At 41.6% G+C, this 17796-nt stretch overlaps 1 protein-coding gene across 1 annotated transcript in view; it reads left to right on the plus strand.

The window, feature by feature from the left end:
• Positions 1 to 1762: 1762 nt before the first annotated feature.
• Positions 1763 to 17796, plus strand: part of PIK3CB (phosphatidylinositol-4,5-bisphosphate 3-kinase catalytic subunit beta) — a 184145-nt gene continuing 168111 nt past the window's right edge. Inside the window, exon 1 of the mRNA XM_069564200.1 lies at positions 1763 to 2025. The gene's annotated coding sequence lies outside the window, so the exon portion shown is untranslated. The remainder of the gene's footprint in view (positions 2026 to 17796) is intronic.

The raw sequence follows: 17796 nt of genomic DNA on the forward strand, positions 1-17796 counted from the left end.
AAAGTTTGTGGCAATTTACAGTCCCATCAGAGCTTGTTTCCCCAAGTAGTACTGATTGGTCTTGTTAATGCTGGCCAATCTAATGAGTGAAAAATGGATTACTGTTTTAATTTGCTTTACCATGAATATTAGTGAAATAAGCATCTTTTTAATGAATCATTTGGATCTTCTCATCCATTAATTGCCTGCTTATACATGTTGCCTGTATTATAAAAACACTTTCCTGTTAGCTCAGTTGGTAAAGAATCTGCCAAAGATGCAGGAGACCCTGGTTTGATCCCTGGGTTGGGAACATCCCCTGGAGAAGGGAAAGGCTATAGTCCATGGGGTCGCAAAGACAGGACTGAGCAACTTTCACTTCACTTCAAGTGGACTTTTAAAAAGCCAAATTTTCTTTTATTTAAAGTCACTCAGTCGTGTCCAACTCTTTGTGACCCCATGGACTATACAGCCCATGGAATTCTCTAGGCCAGAATACTGGAGTGGGTAGCCTTTCCCTTCTCAAGGGGATCTTCCCAACCAAAGGATCGAACCCAGGCCTCCCACATTGCAGGCAGATTCTTGACCAGCAGAGCCACAAAAGAAGGCCAAGAACACTGGAATGGGTAGCCTATCCACTTAGAGGGACTCACCTATGTTAGAGATATAGTGTGTTTGCCATGTTTGGTGCAGTTCTACTCCATCTATTTATTTCTTTTATAAAGAACTTGTCTTAGTGTGATTTCATGCAAAACTTGCAAAGTATTTAGCTATTTTTTTGGGGGGCAGGATGAGTCTGGGCTTCCTGTCTTAACGTTTCCCCTCACTAAAGTTATATTACTATTCTTTTAAAAAATTTCTTGTCTGTTTTGTATATTTTTATGTCTATCTCTTCTGGAACCTAATTTTGGAATAAGGCATGCCCCTAGATTTGACTACTTATGAAGCAATTAAATCAGGATCACTGATCAAATAAACTATTCTTTTATCACTGGCTTGTATGTCACCTTTGCTTTAATATTAGGTTTACTTGAGATTTCATCCCAGACTACTGGACTGTTTACCTGATCTATTATTACACAACTTTACAACAGAGTACCTTTACAGTAAGTTAAAATTTTGGTTTTCAGTAAGAGAAATTCAAGTGAGCCATTAAGAAAGAGAACCATGAAATTTCCCAGTTGAGGTCAAAAGATAACAGGAGATAAGGTATGCGAAGAGAGCTGGGTAAACTGTAAGGCTTTGCAGATAAACGCTGGTTGTTATCGCAAAAAAAATGAGCACACAGAAAAAGAATCCTGGGCTTGAAAGGCTGAACTTTTGCTCTGCTGGCCAATGCAGGGATTGAAGGGTCAGCGGCTGGGAGGCCGACCTAACATCCCCAACCCGCAGAACAGGAATGATAGAGCCGGAGAGGGAAAAGCAAAGTGCGTACCCAGGAACCTAGCAATCGGTTCAAAGTCGCAGAACTGGGGCCAGCGATTGAGAAGAGAAAGCCGGCAAGTAAACGTAGGAACAGAGGAATCTCTCGGAGGTGGCTGCGAAGGTCGAGGCAGGTGCTGGGTCTCTCCTGAAAGTAGCTTGCTGGGAATTCCCGATAGCAAGTCCTCCCAGAGCCGCAAAGAGAAGAACGGCCACAGAGCACCACCGCCACAAGGCGGGCAGCGGCGGAGAAAGAGGCGCGGGTTCCGCCTAACTCTCCTCCCAGCTGGGACCGGCGCGGCCCGGCCCGGACCGCAGATCGGGGATTGGCCGGAGCGGCGCGCGGGGCGGGGCGAGGGCTGCTGGGAGGTGGGGCGGGGAGGCGCGCGCGCGCGCGCGCGGGCACGGCGGCGTCGCGCGCGTGCTCCGTCGGTCGGTACGGCGGCGGCGGAGCTTGCCATGGCAGTGGGCGGCGGGCTGGTGTAGCGCCGCGCGGGGCAGGCGGTCGGCGATTGAGAGAGACGGGGATGGGGGCGCCGCAGCTGGAAGGTTGCGGCGGCCTGGTCTGCTGAACGCGCACCAGGAGCTGAGAGCGGGCGGCGGCGACGGCGGAGCGCTGAGCAGGTGAGTGCCGCGGCGCGGGACCCGGATGCGGCACGGCTGAGGCGCGGCGCGGTCGCGGCGGGCCTCTGAGGTGCCCCCGCGCGGGCCGCGGGCGCGCTCTTGCCCGCCACAGCCTGCGGCGCCGGCGACTGGGGTGCCCGCGCCACGCTTCCTGCTGGCGCCGCGGACAGCCGCTCGCCGGCCCGAGGGGGCGCCTGGCTCGCCTGCGGCCTCCCGGGCTCTCCAAGGTGAGCGGCGCTCCCCGGCCTCTGGGCGGCAGGGACGCGGCCGGGCGCCCCGGTCTGCCGGCGGTTTGAGTCGCTTTCAAGAGGGGCGTCTGCGGAGAGGCGGCGTCCTCTTTCCCTGCGTCTCTGCGGACACCAGCGAGCTGCTGACTCTCAGATGCCTTTTTGCGCAGTGTATTTTAGGGCCGGGGTTCCTGGACTGTTGGGATAGGGTCGTGTTTTCAGATCCCAGAGCCCCCTGGGGCCTTGAATCTGAGTATCCGGATTTGTTAGAGGGAATAATTACACGAACTTCACCCGGGTTGTTGTGAAGCTAGCACAGGGTGATGTGCGTGACCGAACAGGGAGTGCTGGATCAGTGGGTGGCTATCAGGGGTAACTCTGCTGAAGCATCTTACCTTGTTAACTGTTTCTGATACCTGGTTGCTGGTGTACTTTTGGGGGGCACGCTTATTTCCGAAGTGCTTTGATGTTGCAGTAACCTCTACTGAAGTTGCTTAATGTTAGAGCCTGTTGTCTTAACAGTAGCTAAGATCTTGGAGTCTCTCTCCTTTATTTTTTTGCGAAGGCTTTCTTGGAATACCTGTCTCAGGTACTGAATGGGGATTGCTGCTGAAATAAAACTGAGCGAATTTACCATTCTCTTCGGATGCAAGATGGTGGGACGCGTTAAACTTGAAGTGCTTTGCTGTTTAAAATCTTAAGTGCCACTTAAACTCTGTCACTTGTTACAGAGTATAAACAGAAGAATATGGAAACAGGCTTCTTTTTCTGCATTGCTACATACACGAAGGGAGTGACAAGTGGTTTTGTAAACATCATTGTGGGCAGTGTTACTGTCTGGTGAAGTCATCATAATTAAATTAGATGAGTACTTATTTTGAAGCACTGAATGGATGTTTGAAAATATGAGTCCTAATAAAATCATCGCCAACGAGTCAGAATTCTCAGCAGTTCATTAATCATTTGGGGATTTTTAGGTTACACTGTTAAGATTTTTATGGTAAAAGAACTGCTTAAGTGATGATAATGTAGAATCGGAGAGGGTGGTCAGGATAAAAATCTTCACTTAGTTTCAGAAGGCAAGTGTGGAACAAAGTTAAAATCTTAAACTTTAGAACTGAAATTTTATTCACCAAAGGAAAAATGGTTGAAACCGAAAACTTTGTTGTGCAATCTCTGATTCCCATCCTGAGGGTCTTCTGCCTTCAGAGAGTATTTTAGAGGTGGAGAAAATTGAGTTGGGTTTTGATTTATTTCCATCTTGCCCCTCTTGTCTGTATTTCCTACTTTTCTTAGAGACTGTCCAGAAAGGTTTTTGATCCAACTTGCTTTGTGACTGTAAACAAAATATATAGAAAAAATTAAAATTAACCTTGTAATCTAAATTAGGTACTTCCTTGTAGTCTAATTGTTGTTCTTCCTAAATTAAGACCTTCCCTGTTTCACTGATGAACCGAACAGTAAAAAGCACTACTAGTCACTGCGAAAAGGTCGAAAGTCACATCTTGGTTCTTAGAGCTGATTATTGTTTAGTCGCTAAGTTGACTTTTTGTGACCCCTTGGACTGTAGCCCGCCAGACTCCTCTATCCCTAGGATTTTCCGGGTAAAAATACTAGAATATCTTGCCATTTCTTTCTCCATGGTATCTTCTCAACCCAGGGATTGAACCGGCATCCCCTGCATTGGCAGAGGTTGACAGGTGAATTCTTTACCACTGAGCCACCAGGGAAGACTGGTTCTGGGTCCCAAATATCTGGGACTTTGGGAGGCCACCTGTATTTTTGGGCCTCAGTTTTTGTTTACAGAATTTGAGAGTCTCTGTGGCCAGGATTTGGGAGGGTTGTGGTTCATTAGAGAATCATTATATAAAGGAACCTTCCAGGATACTACATTTTTATGGTTTTCTTTCTCTTTATCTCTTCTGTTGACTTTTTCTTCTCTTACCGAATTCTGAACATCCTAATGCCTCAGGGCATCCAAGCCCATCTCTCTCTCCTTTTTTCCACTTCTCTCTGGGTGATCTCATCCTGTCTGGTGGTTTAAATACTACCACTGTGCTGTGGACTCTTCAGATTTTTATCTCCAGCCCTGACCTTCAGATTTCTTCTACCTGCCTATACATCTTCACTCCATTTGTCTATCGTAAAATTGACGTGTTCAAAGTGGAGCTCTTGATTTTCATTCTTCAAGCTATTCCTTCTCCAGCAGTCTGGATTTCATAAGAGCACCCGTCTGCCCCCTCTTCCATCTACTTAAGTGAAAAATCTGGTGGTCATTCTTTCTTTTCTTTCTTAAATTTTGGCTGCCCTGAGTCTTTGTTGTGGCTCAAAGGCTTTTCTAATTGCAGCTCTCTAGTTTTGGCATGCTGATTCAGTTGCCCTGAAACATGTGGAATCTTTGTTTCCTGATCAGGGATTGAACCTGCATCCCCTGAATTGGAAGGCTGATTCTTAACCACTGGACCACCCTGATGGTCATCCTTTTTTGTGTTTTTAAATTAAAATTTTTAAAAAAAAATTGAATTGTGGTCATCCTTAATTCATCACTTTGCCTTACTGCTCCTCCACCACCCAGAGCAAACCCTGTTGATTTTGCCTTCAAGATATATTTGTTTTATTTTTATTTATTTACTAAAAATGAAGCCAGCTCTATTTTATTTATTTTTATTAATTATTTTTGGCTGCACTGGATCTTCATTGCTTTGCTTGGGCTTGCTCTAGTTGCGGTGAGCGGGGGCTTGTCTTTGTTGTGGTGCTCGGCCTTCTTATTATGGTGGCTTCTCTTCTTGTGGAGCATGGGTTCTAGGTACATGGGCTTCAGTAGTTGTAGCTCAGACCCAGTTGCTCCATGGCATGTGGAATCCTCCCAGAGCAGAAATCGAACCCGTGTCCTCTGTATGGGCCGGCAAACTGTCATCCACTGGGCCACCAGGGAAGTCCATGTTTATTTTTATTGCCACCACTCCAGTTCTTCCTGGTTAGTAGCTTCCTAACTGGTCTCCTTGCCCCTGACCTTGTTCTCCTACAGTCCATTTGCAGACAGCAGTCAGAGTGAACTTTCCTTACTTTCCTGCTCCAGTGACTTATTACACTAAAAAATAAACCCAACTCTTTTCCTGCGTTATCAACTAATTATCTTGTTTATTTCCTTGTTCATTTGTTTGTGGTCTTTTCGCTCCAACATATTATATGCTCTCTGATGGAAGGAACTTTTTCTGCCCTGAGGTTTTCTCAGTAAGCAGAACAGTATCTGGAAGATTTAACTATTATTGAATGGATGAATGTATGAATGAAATACATTATAAAATCTTCTAATTCCAAGTATAACATGTATTGAACACACGATCTTTTTTTTTTTGTCCCAGGTTTGTGCAAATGAGGAAGTAATCACAGGGCGTAGAATTATTCTATTCGGTATCCTTCTTCTCTCAGTCTTCATTAAGATACTGCACCTCCTGAAAAGACTAAGCATTTAGACGTCAAGCCATTGATAGCAAGAACAAATGTGGATTTTGTCCATTGTATACTGGATCATTAGTATTTTTGTGAATAAGAAACCAAGCAAGCTTTTCAGCCTTGTTTTGTTCTTTAGAAGCATTAAATTTTGGTCTTGACTGGAGGGAACTGGTTCTGTAGAATGTGGTACTTTAATCCAGTATTGCATACCAGATTGTGTAGGGTAGCAGTTGAAACTTTTAGAGAACAGGCATTTTTGTTTCAGTTGCATTTTATATATATATATATTTTAATGTGAGACTCCCCCTACCCTGCCTATGTGCATTTATGTGTTTCCTCTGAACTATTTGATTCAGTTGTATCCTAGCATATCTTGGAGATAAATCTCTATCATTTGTCTTCTGTTAACTGCTCACTTGCAAGCTTTGTCATGTTGTAGAAAGAGGCAAATATTAATAATTTAGGGTTTCCCCCCTGCCTGAGACTGAAGCCCTTAAAACGGCCTAGCAGGTTTGTGAAGAAAGAAGGGTATGGAAAAATCAAAGTGTAGAATTCCATTGTCAGAGTAGATAATAGGAAAAAGATATGTTGGATAAGGAAATCCTAGATAAGAGGAATAATATTGAACATTCAGTAGAGAAAAAGAAAAGGAAGGTAGAGGAGAGCATTATAGATTTTCAGGCTTGGGTGGGACAAATTCTTTTCTTACTTCTTTTACCTTCTCACCTACATCTCCAAACTTTGACACTTTGGATTATTTTTCCCTCTGCCTTCTCTGCATTCCCTGATTTGTATGGGCTATTTTTCTAAGGAATGTCTATGTATCTTTGGTAGTCTGGGACACTTTTTGTGAGAGGATACTAATTCTTTCTTGAAGAGGCCTTTCTACTTCTCATAATCAAGGTCTGACTCTCTGGATTTTCCAGCCACTCAATCAGTCCAGCTTTACCTTTTGGAGTGACTCTAAACTGGTGTACTTCCTTTTTTTTTAAAAATTAATTATATTTTTATTTGGCTGTGCTGGCTCTTAGTTGTGACATGTGGGACCTTTAACTGAAGCATGCGAACTTAGTTGAGGCATGTGGGATCTAATTCCCTGACCAGGGATTGAACCCAGGCCCCCTGTGTTGGGAGCACGGAATGTTAGCCACCTGACCAACAGGGAAATGCCTGTACTTCCTTTTAAAGTTGATCTCTCATATATCATGGTAACCTTTATGTTATCATCTCCAGGTTAAATAATCCTGAGTCACAAGCTTCTAGTTGAGAGAGAAAAATGAAAGGAATTAGATGTATGGTTGGGTGTGTAGTGTGTTACCTACCAGTTGCTTTGATACTGCAGATTGCATATGTCTAATTTAGACCTTTCTTTTTCTGAGTTACTAGATTTTTTCAAGTAAGAGGACATTTTTAAAAGGAGAGTGACATTGAACTTTAAAAATTTTGCAAAAACATTTTCATGTGCAGTCCTATGAGTTTTAACACATACTTAGATTGTTTTTTACTTTCTTTTACTTTTTTTAAATCGTTTTTTAAAAATCTTTTTCTGCCTAGATTTCTGTAACTACCACTAACAGTGTACAGAATAATTTCAACACCCCAAAGAATTCTCTCATGTTACCCCTTTGCAGTCAATTCCCCTTCATTAAAATAAAAACATTAATTTCTTTTGGGGCTGTGCTGGGTCTTCATTGCTGCACTGGCTTTTCTCTAGTTGCAAGTGAGGGCTACTTTCTAGTTGTGGGCTTCTCATTGCTGTGGCTTGTCCTGTTGTGGAGCACAGGGTTGAGGGCATGTAGTTGCAGCATGTGGGCCCAGTGGTCTCGGCTCCTGGGCTCTAGAGCACAGGCTTAACAGTTGTGGCACATGGGCTCAGCTGCACCATGGCATATGGGATCTCCCTTGATTAGGGATCAAATCAGCCTCTCCTGCATCAGCAGGTAGATTCTTTACCTGTGAACCACCAGGGAGCCCACTGCTTTCCTTTTTAACACTTGGCCTTACTGTTCTTTTTTTCTAAACAGAATATTTCTCATGGCAAGAAAAGGTTAGAACTTGGAATAAGTGGATAAGGTTAGAACTTGGAATAAGTGGATAATTGATCAACGTAATTGTTGGTATTCTTTTAGAAAAAGTACTAAACTTTGTAGATGGAGGAATGTTCTATTGTTGTTCAGTCTGTAAGTCATGTGTGACTCTTTGCGACCTCTTGAACTGTAGCACGCCAGGCTTCCTTGTCCTTTACTATGTCCCCGAGTTTGCTCAAACTCATGTCCATTAAGTCTGTGATGCCATCCAACCATCTCATCTTCTGTCGTCCCCTTCTCTTCCTGCCCTCAATCTTTCTCAGCATCAGGGTCTTTTCCAATTGGCTGGCTCTTTGCATCAGATGGCCAAAGTATTGAGCTTCAGCTTTAACATCACTCCTTCCAATGAATATTCAGGACTGATTTCCTTTAGGATTGACTGGTTTGAACTCCTTGTAGTCCAAGGGACTCTCAAGAGGCTTCTCCAGCACCACAGTTTGAAAGCATCAATTCTTCAGCGCTCAGCCTTCTTTATGGTCCAGCTCTCACATCCCTACGTGACTACTGAAAAAACCGTAGCTTTGACTATATGGACCTTTGTCGGTAAAGTGATGTCTCCACTTTTTAATATGCTGTCTAGGTTGGTCAGAGCTTTTCTTCCAAGGAGCAAGCATCTTTTCATTTCTGCAGTGATTTTGGAGCCCAAGAAAATAAAATCTGTTACTGTTGCCACTTTTTCACATCTATTTGTCAGGAAGCTATGGGACTGGATGCCATGATCTTAGTTTTTTGAATGTTTTAAGCCAATTTTTTCACTCTCTTTCACCTTTATCAAGAGGCTCTTTAGTTTGCCTTCTCTTCTATCCAAGGTCGTCTATACTTCTGGCAATCTTGATTCCAGCTTGTGCTTCACCCAGCCTGGCATTTCGCATGGTGTACTCTGCATATAAATTAAAGAAGCAGAGTGACAACATACAGCCTTGACGTACTCCTTTCCCCAAAGGCTTTAAATTAAAAAAAAATTATTGTAAAACTTCTGGAACCTGTCAAATGAGGCAAATCCCGTAATGTCAAGTTACAATAGGGAACATCTAACAAAGAAATTTGGTGGCTAAGTCTGTGATAATATCATAATGGATGACATCACATATCTTTTCATCTCCCTTCGATAAATCCAGAATTCTCACTTACTGCAGTTGCAGGGTAGGCTAGGGTAAACTAGAGATTAATTTTGTGAAGGGTTATGTTATGAAGTCTCAGCTTTTCTCCCTTTTCTCTCTCTAACATTGTCACTTTTTCCTAGCTTATCCATTTTATTCTGCATTTAGTTATTTTAGGTATTCACTTTTCTAGGATTGGAGGGAAAAGTGTGATATCTTTATAGCTTTAGTGTTTTGCAAAGGTAGCTTTCTTGTTTCCAGCCTAAAATAGTCAGTAATCTAGGAATTCCCTCATTTCCTCAAAAAATTTTACAAATCCTTCCCGTAAGTCCTGGCTGTAGATCTTTTCCCGGACTTCATCAAGAATGTATAGTTCCTCATTTTCTTAAGTATTTAACGTAGGTCACCTAAGGTTATTGGCAGTTGCCCCTTTAATTGGGAGTATCTATTGCCAAAACAAAGGATGTCAATCTGGCAGTCCCCTGTGTTGTGGTATTGTTAGAGCCCACGCCAGCAGTTCACAAGGCCCTGCTGCACACCCAGGAGGGACTGGCGCGTCCTGGGCCCTGTAGCTTGTCTTCTGCTGCTCTGGCTACTTGGGAGACCACCAGACAAATGCTCATTTGCCTAGAGTGGAAATGCGATCCTGATTATCCATGCCTTCAGGAGGAGGATTATGTGGATTAAAAGAAATCCATGGATAATCCAGAAGCTTTATTTAAACTGCAGTTTAACCACATTCCTGACCATAGTTTTTCCTTGCATTTCTAATAACTAATTTATAATATTTACCAATTTCATGTTTATCTTCTTGTACCATTTAGAAGTAATGGTAGTTACAAAGTAAAGAAGATATGGGAGGGAACAAAGGAGTTGGATAATCTATAGGCCTTGCCCCACATGACTCGGTGTTGACTGGATGGTTTAACCACAGTGCTTACTAGACCTTGAAGACCAGAATTCCATGAATTCCTCACCTGCTGAGCCACTGGAGGAAATTTGAGGTGATTGTCAACAAGAGGCCAAACTCCATTTTGAGACATTTGTACTTTACTAGCTTAAATGATTGGCCTTTTGTGATTTAAGTGAGTACTGGAGATTGTCAGAATTATAAATTTACTGTGATTTGAAGTTCTCTTTAATGTTAATTTAATCATTTAACCTGCTAACCATTTTCATAGGAATTAAACTGAAGATTTGCTATTCGAAATGTAGGTGTTTGTGTTTGTAGCCAGGCAGCTATCCTACTGCCTCTGACATGTTACTTACATGTAGTTACACAGTGGTTAATTTCTATTAAACAGTTGAAATATCGTTATTTAAAAGTGCTTATCCGTGATGCTGGAAAAGATTGAAGGCAGGAGGAGAAGGGGATGATAGAGGTTGAGATAGTTGGATGGCGTCAACTAGGTGGGCATGAGCTAGACTCCTAGCTCTAGGAGTTGGTGATGGACAGGGAAGCCTGGTGTGCTGCAGTTCATGGAGTCGCAAAGAGTCGGACACGGCTGAGCGACTGATCTGAACTGAACTGATTCTTGAGGTGCTGATTTAGTGTGGGTCTTGTATTTAGATCTTATGCTATTAAAATCGATGTTTTCCTCTGGCTTTATAAATTATTACAAATTTCTGCCTTTATGTTATCTGAACAAAAATTTATTTAAAACTTATTTCTGTAGTTGTAATATATTTTCAAAAGTTGTTGTTCAGTCTCTAAGTCATGTCTGACTCTTTGTGACCCCACGAACTGCAGCACATCAGGCTTCCCTGTCCTTTACTGTCTCTCAGAGTTTGCTCAAACTCATGTCCCTTGAGTCGGTAATGCCATGCCTTCTTTTCCTCTTGCCCTCAATCTTTCCCAGTATCAGGGTCTTTTCCAGTGAGTGAGCTCTTTACATCAGGTGGCCAAAGTACTAGAGCTTTAGCTTTAGCATCAGTCCTTCTAATGAATATTCAGGGTTGATTTTCTTTAGGACTGACTGGTTTGATCTCCTTGCTATGGAGGGGATTCTCAAGAGTCTTCTCCAGCACCACAGTTTGAAAGCATCAGTTCTGTGGTCAGCCTTCTTTATGGTTCCATATTCATTAGCTATGTGGATATCATTCCTGCAATTGAGATTCGTTGTAGTTAATCGCTGGAGGCATGTCCTGGGGGAAAACCAACTGGAGTTCTCTTAATGTGCTTGTTTTTTGCTCTGTGAGCCTAAGGAAACATCCACAGAAGAAGGTAGTTGTTAGTTTTGTGATCAATTGTAGTTCTTTAATTTTTGTTCTCTTGATAGCAGTGGAAATTTCACATTTTCATTGGAAATCATTAGCTGTCATTAGTTGTCTTAAAACGATGTACTTCACCTACCATTCCATTATTAAATTATACTAAGTTATTAAAATGTCCCCTGAGAGGCTTCTGAGTTTAGATTCTCATTCTACCTACAAGAAAGGAATATTTCTGTGTGTTTGTGTTACGAGAACTATAATACCATACCAACCAGCAACAATTATTTTATCTTTAATTTGTGAAGAAGTCACTGTTTTCTCATTGAGGTATAGGCAGTTACTTTTTAATCAGTGATTTCTGTAAATCCATGTATTCTGTCTATTTTTACCTGTTTCTTTAATGTTCTTTTGCCTTTCAAAATTGTGGCTGTCAATATAGTATATTAGAAAAACTGTGTGATTTACTATATAGAATTAAACTATAACCATAGTTAACATTGTAAAATGTGCACCTTTGTGTCAGATTTTGAAAGTGGTCAAACAAGAGATGGCAAGGGTGAACGTCGACATTCTAGGAATCAACGAACTAAAATGGACTGGATTGGGTGAATTTAACTCGGATGACCATTATATCTACTACTGCGGGCAGGAATCCCTCAGAAGAAATGGAGTAGGCATCATGGTCAACAAAAGAGTCCGAAATGCAGTACTTGGATGCAATCTCAAAAACGACAGAATGATCTCTGTTAGTCTCCAAGGCAAACCATTCAATATCACAGTTATCCAAGTCTATGCCCCAACCAGTAACACTGAAGAAACTGAAGTTGAATGGTTTTATGAAGACCTACAAGACCTTTTAGAACTAACACCCAAAAGCGATGTCCTTTTCATTATAGGGGATTGGAATGCAGAAGTAGGAAGTCAAGAAACACCTGGAGTAACAGGCAAATTTGGCCTTGGAATGCGGAATGAAGCAGGGCAAAGAGTGATAGAGTTTTGCCAAGAAAATGCACTGGTCATAGCAAACACCCTCTTCCAACAACACAAGAGAAGACTCTACCCATGGACATCACCAGATGGTCAACACCGAAATCAGATTGATTATATTCTCTGCAGCCAAAGATGGAGAAGCTCTATACAGTCAGCAAAAACAAGACCAGGAGCTGACGGTGGCTCAGATCATGAACTCCTTATTGCCAAATTCAGACTTAAACTGAAGAAGAAAGTAGGGAAAACCGCTAGACCATTCAGGTATGACCTAAATCAAATCCCTTATGATTATACAGTGGAAGTGAGAAATAGATGTAAGGGCCTAGATCTGATAGATAGAGTGCCTGATGAACTATGGACTGAGGTTTGTGACATTGTACAGGAGACAGGGATCAAGACCATCCCCATGGGAAAGAAATGCAAAAAAGCAAAATGGGGGTCTGGGGAGGGCTTACAAATAGCTGTGAAAAGAAAAGAGGCAAAAAGCAAAGGAGAAAAGGAAAGATATAAGCATCTGCATGCAGAGTTCCAAAGAATAGCAAGAAGAGATAAGAAAGCCTTCCTCAGCGATCAATGCAAAGAAATAGAGGAAAACAACAGAATGGGAAAGACTAGAGATCTCTTCAAGAAAATTAGAGATACCAAGGGAACATTTCATGCAAAGATGGGCTTGATAAAGGACAGAAATGGTATGGACCTAAGAGAAGCAGAAGATATTAAGAAGAGGTGGCAAGAATACACGGAAGAACTGTACAAAAAAGATCTTTACGACCCAGATAATCATGATGATATGATCTCTAATCTAGAGCCAGACATCTTGGAATGTGAAGTCAAGTGGACCTTAGAAAGCATCACTACGAACAAAGTGAGTGGAGGTGATGGACCTCCAGTTGAGCTGTTTCAAATCCTGAAAGATCATGCTGTAAAAGTGCTGCACTCAATATGCCAGCAACTTTGGAAAACTCAGCAGAGGCCACAGGACTAGAAAAGGTCAGTTTTCATTCCAATTCCAAAGAAAGGCAATGCCAAAGAATGCTCAAACTATCGCACAATTGCACTCATCTCACATGCTAGTAAAGTACTGCTCAAAATTCTGCAAGCCAGGCTTCAGCAATACGTGAACTGTGAACTCCCTGATGTTCAAGCTGCTTTTAGAAAAGGCAGAGGAACCAGAGATCAAATTGCCAACATCCACTGGATCATGGAAAAAGCAAGAGAGTTCCAGAGAAACATCTATTTCTGCTTTATTGACTATGCCAAAGCCTTTGACTGTGTGGATCACAATAAACTATGGAAAATTCTGAAAAAGATGGAAATACCAGACCACCTAACCTGCCTCTTGAGAAATCTGTATGCAGTTCAGGAAGCAACAGTTAGAACTGGACATGGAACAACAGACTGGTTCCAAATAGGAAAAGGAGTACGTCAAGGCTGTATATTGTCACCCTGCTTTTTTAACTTCTATGCAGAGTACATCATGAGAAATGCTGGACTGGAAGAAACACAAGCTGGAATCCAGATTGCCGGGAGAAATATCAATAACCTCAGATATGCAGATGACACCACCCTTATGGCAGACAGTGAAGAGGAGCTAAAAAGCCTCTTGATGAAAGTGAAAGAGGAGAGTGAACAAGTTGGCTTAAAGCTCAACATTCAGAAAACGAAGATCATGGCATCCGGTCCCATCACTTCATGGGAAATAGATGGGGAAACAGTGGAAACAGTGTCAGACTTTATTTTTTGGGGCTCCAAAATCACTGCAGATGGTGTTTGCAGCCATGAAATTAAAAGACGCTTACTCCTTGGAAGAAAAGTTATGACCAACCTAGATAGCATATTCAAAGGCAGAGACATTACTTTGCCGACTAAGGTCCGTCTAGTCAAGGCTATGGTTTTTCCAGTAGTCATGTATGGATATGAGAGTTGGACTGTGAAGAAGGCTGAGCGCCAAATAATTGATGCGTTTTTTTTTTTTTTTTTAATTGATGCTTTTGAACTGTGGTGTTGGAGAAGACTCTTGAGAATCCCTTGAACTGCAAGGAGATCCAACCAGTCCATTCTGAAGGAGATCAACCCTGGGATTTCTTTGGAAGGAATGATGCTAAAGCTGAAGCTCCAGTACTTTGGCCACCTCATGTGAAGAGTTGACTCATTGGAAAAGACTCTGATGCTGGGAGGGATTGGGGGCAGGAGGAGAAGGGGATGACCAAAGATGAGATGGCTGGATGGCATCACTGACTCGATGGACTTGAGTCTGAGTGAACTCCGGGAGATGGTGATGGACAGGGAGGCCTGCTGTGATGCTGTTCATGGGGTTGCAAAGAGTCGGACACGACTGAGTGATTGAACTGAAGTGGACTGTGTCAGATTATGCTAAGTGCTCTTTGTGTGTTATTCAGTTTATCTTCATAAGAAACTTGTAGTACTAATGGTACTAATGATATCCATATTTAATAGATGAGGAAACTGAAGCTTTCGGAAATTAACATGCCAGGTGGCACACAGATTTTAAGTGGGAGACTCAGGTTTCAAATCTGTATCTGTATGACTCTGAAATTTATGTTCTTGTTTATTTTAAAGTTTATTTATTTTTTTATTGAGGAATAGTTGATTTATAATGTTATATAAGTTTCAGGTATACAACATAGTGATAAAAATTTTTTGAAGATTATATGGCATTTATAGTTATTACAAAATATTCCATGTTGTACAATATACCCTTCTAGATTATTCTTTTTATATGTAGTAGTTTGTACCTCTTAATCCCTACCCCCCCTTGCTCCTCCCCATTTCCCACTCCCTACTGATAACCACTAGTTTGTTCTCCATAACTGTCAGGTTTTTTCTTTTTTATATTCATTAGTTTGTTTTAATTTTTATATTCCACATGTAAGTATTATCATACAGTATTTTTCTTTCTCTGTCTGACTTATTTCACTTAGCACAATACCCTCTGAATCCATCCATGTTGTTACAATTGGCAAAACTTCATTCTTGTTTTTAATGGCAGAGTAGTTATCCATTGTATGTATACCATTCTTCTTTATCCATTCATCTGTTGATGGACACTTAAGTTGTGTCCGTATCTTAACTATTGTAAACAATGTTGCAGTGAAAACTGGGATAGAATTTATGCTTATAACTGATCACCTTAATAGTTTTTTTTTTTTTAAGGGATCATTTCGTTGTATATTTAGCGATGCTTTGTTTTTGTGTGTGTGAGTATACCATAATTTATTTTCCTAGTCTACCAATGAATGGGCATTTAGTTGTTTTCTAATCATTTGAGATTACAGAGTGTGGTGAATAATTGTGTACATCTCAGGTATGTGTAGAATAATTTCCTAGCGGAGCAATAGCTGCGTTAAAGGGTATTTACATTTGTCATTTGAGAGATAGTTGCTTCCATAGAGACTGTACAAGTGAGCCTTCTGCCTTCAAGTGAAAGTGGAAGTGAAGTTGCTCAGTCATGTCTGACTCTGCAACCCATGGACTGTAGCCCACCAAGCTCCTCTGTCCATGGGATTCTCCAGGCAAGAATACTGGAGTGGGTTGCCGTTTACTTCTCCCGGGGATCTTCCCGACCCAGGGATCGAACCCAGGTCTCCCACATTGCAGGCAGACCGCAAAGAGTCGAACACGACTGAGCGACTTCACTTTCACTTTAACTTAGTTTTTTTATTTTTTGTTTTTTTCAGAGGAAAATTGGAAGAGACTGTAAGTTTGAAGTGTTGTTTTTTAGCATGATAATCACCACTTTGATTTGACAGTACCTGTGTATTTGGATATAGGAAGCAGGTTTTTAGTCATTTAACCACTAACTTTCTTTCATTCAGTACTCTTTTTTTTCCCCCTCCTGTGTCTGCACTGAGTGGCATATAGGATCTTAGTTCCTCAGACCAGGGATTGAACCTGCGCCCCCTGCATTGGAAGCATGGAGCCTTATCCACTGGCCACCCAGAGAGTTCTTCACTCACTACTCTTAAACAAATTTTTATGTGTATAGTCCTTTTTTATGGATAAGAGTTAAACAATAAATTAGTTATGTGATATAGTATACTTTTGTTTTGAATGTGAGATAAGCTTTCCTTTTCCCTTGGCTTTACAATTGGAGTGTGGTTGTGTGGTTTGTCATATATATGTAAGAAATGAATATACTTAATGTATGACCTCATGTAGTTAGAGGTCCTAGTCTTCTTGTAAAACTCTTTACAGAGTTTTAAAATAAGAAAATACAGAGACTTCCCTGGTGGTCCAGCGATTGGGACTTCGCCTTCCAATGCAAAGGGTGTGGGTTCGATCCCTGATCCAGGAGCTAGGATCCCACATACCTCATGGCCAAAACCCAAAACATAAAATGAAAATAATATTATAAAAAATTCAATAAAGACTTTAAAAATGATCTACATTAAAAAAAAAGATGTGAAGTATTTTTTTCCCCCCTCTTTTTTATAGGTTATTTGTTTGGGTGGGTCATTAAAACATATTACTAAGCTTGATCCTAAATTAACGGGAATAGAGGAAGGTAGACATAAATTTCCCACTCCAGTACTCTTGCTGGAAACTCCCATGGATGGAGGAGCCTGGTGGGCTGCAGTCCATGGGTCGTGAAGAGTCAGACATGACTGAGCGACTTCACTTTCATTTTTCACTTTCATGCATTGGAGAAGGTAATGGCAACCCACTCCAGCGTTCTTCCTTGGGTAATCCCAAGGACGGAGGAGCCTGGTAGGCTGCCGTCTATGGGGTCACACAGAGTCAGACACGACTGAAGCGACTTAGCAGTAGCAGACATAAATTTATTTTTAAATAAATGAACCAGTAGACAATTTTTAATCTCTTAACATAAAAAAAATGGTTTGAGAAGAATTAGTACTATTTGGCCTTTTTTTTCCTCTTCATATTCTCGTGAGAAAGGAATGTGAGCATTAACATTACATTTACCATTAGCAGTACCTGGATACATAGAAGGAGATGCATAGGACAGAATGGAGATTTTCTAACTCTGGAGTCCAGGTAACTTGTTTCAGGCAAGTTTCTGGTTGTGATTCCATTACAAGCCATTATGACAGCATATCCGATCTGCAAATGGGAGATTTGTGGTGATTTTCTTCTTATTTCTTTCTTTATTTTTGGCTACACTGAATTGCTGCATGGTCTTTCTCTAGTTGCAGTGAGCAGGGCTCCTCTAGCTGTGGACACAGGCTTCTCATTGTGCTGCCTTTTTTTGTTACTGAGCACAGGCTCTAGGGCTCAACGGCTTCAATAGTTTCCATGCATTGACTTAGTTGCCATGTGGCATGCAGAATCCTCTGGGACCTGGGATCAAACCCATGTCTTCTTCATTAGCAGACAAACTGTCATCCACTGTGCCACCAGGGACATCTGTGTGATTGTTTTCTTTACTGCTGAAGAGTTGAGATCTTACTGAATATGCTTCTTCCCATAGACAAGCTCTAGTGGGCTCAAATTGGAGTAGGTGGAGTCACTTTTCTCTCTTAGAAGTCTGAATTTTTTCTGTTAACAGTTATCTCAGTGACCACCAGGGTTATTTTAGTTACACCTGTTCGCCCTTAACATTATTAACATTTCCCAAACTGTCATTTTACAAAATAGAAAGCAAATAGAACAGGAAAATCCTATCTTATAAATTCCATAATAGTTATGTTGCTGGCAAAGTGATATCTCTACAAACCT

This window comes from Ovis canadensis, chromosome 1, assembly GCF_042477335.2.
Source record: "Ovis canadensis isolate MfBH-ARS-UI-01 breed Bighorn chromosome 1, ARS-UI_OviCan_v2, whole genome shotgun sequence".
NCBI classification, from domain to species: domain Eukaryota; kingdom Metazoa; phylum Chordata; class Mammalia; order Artiodactyla; family Bovidae; genus Ovis; species Ovis canadensis.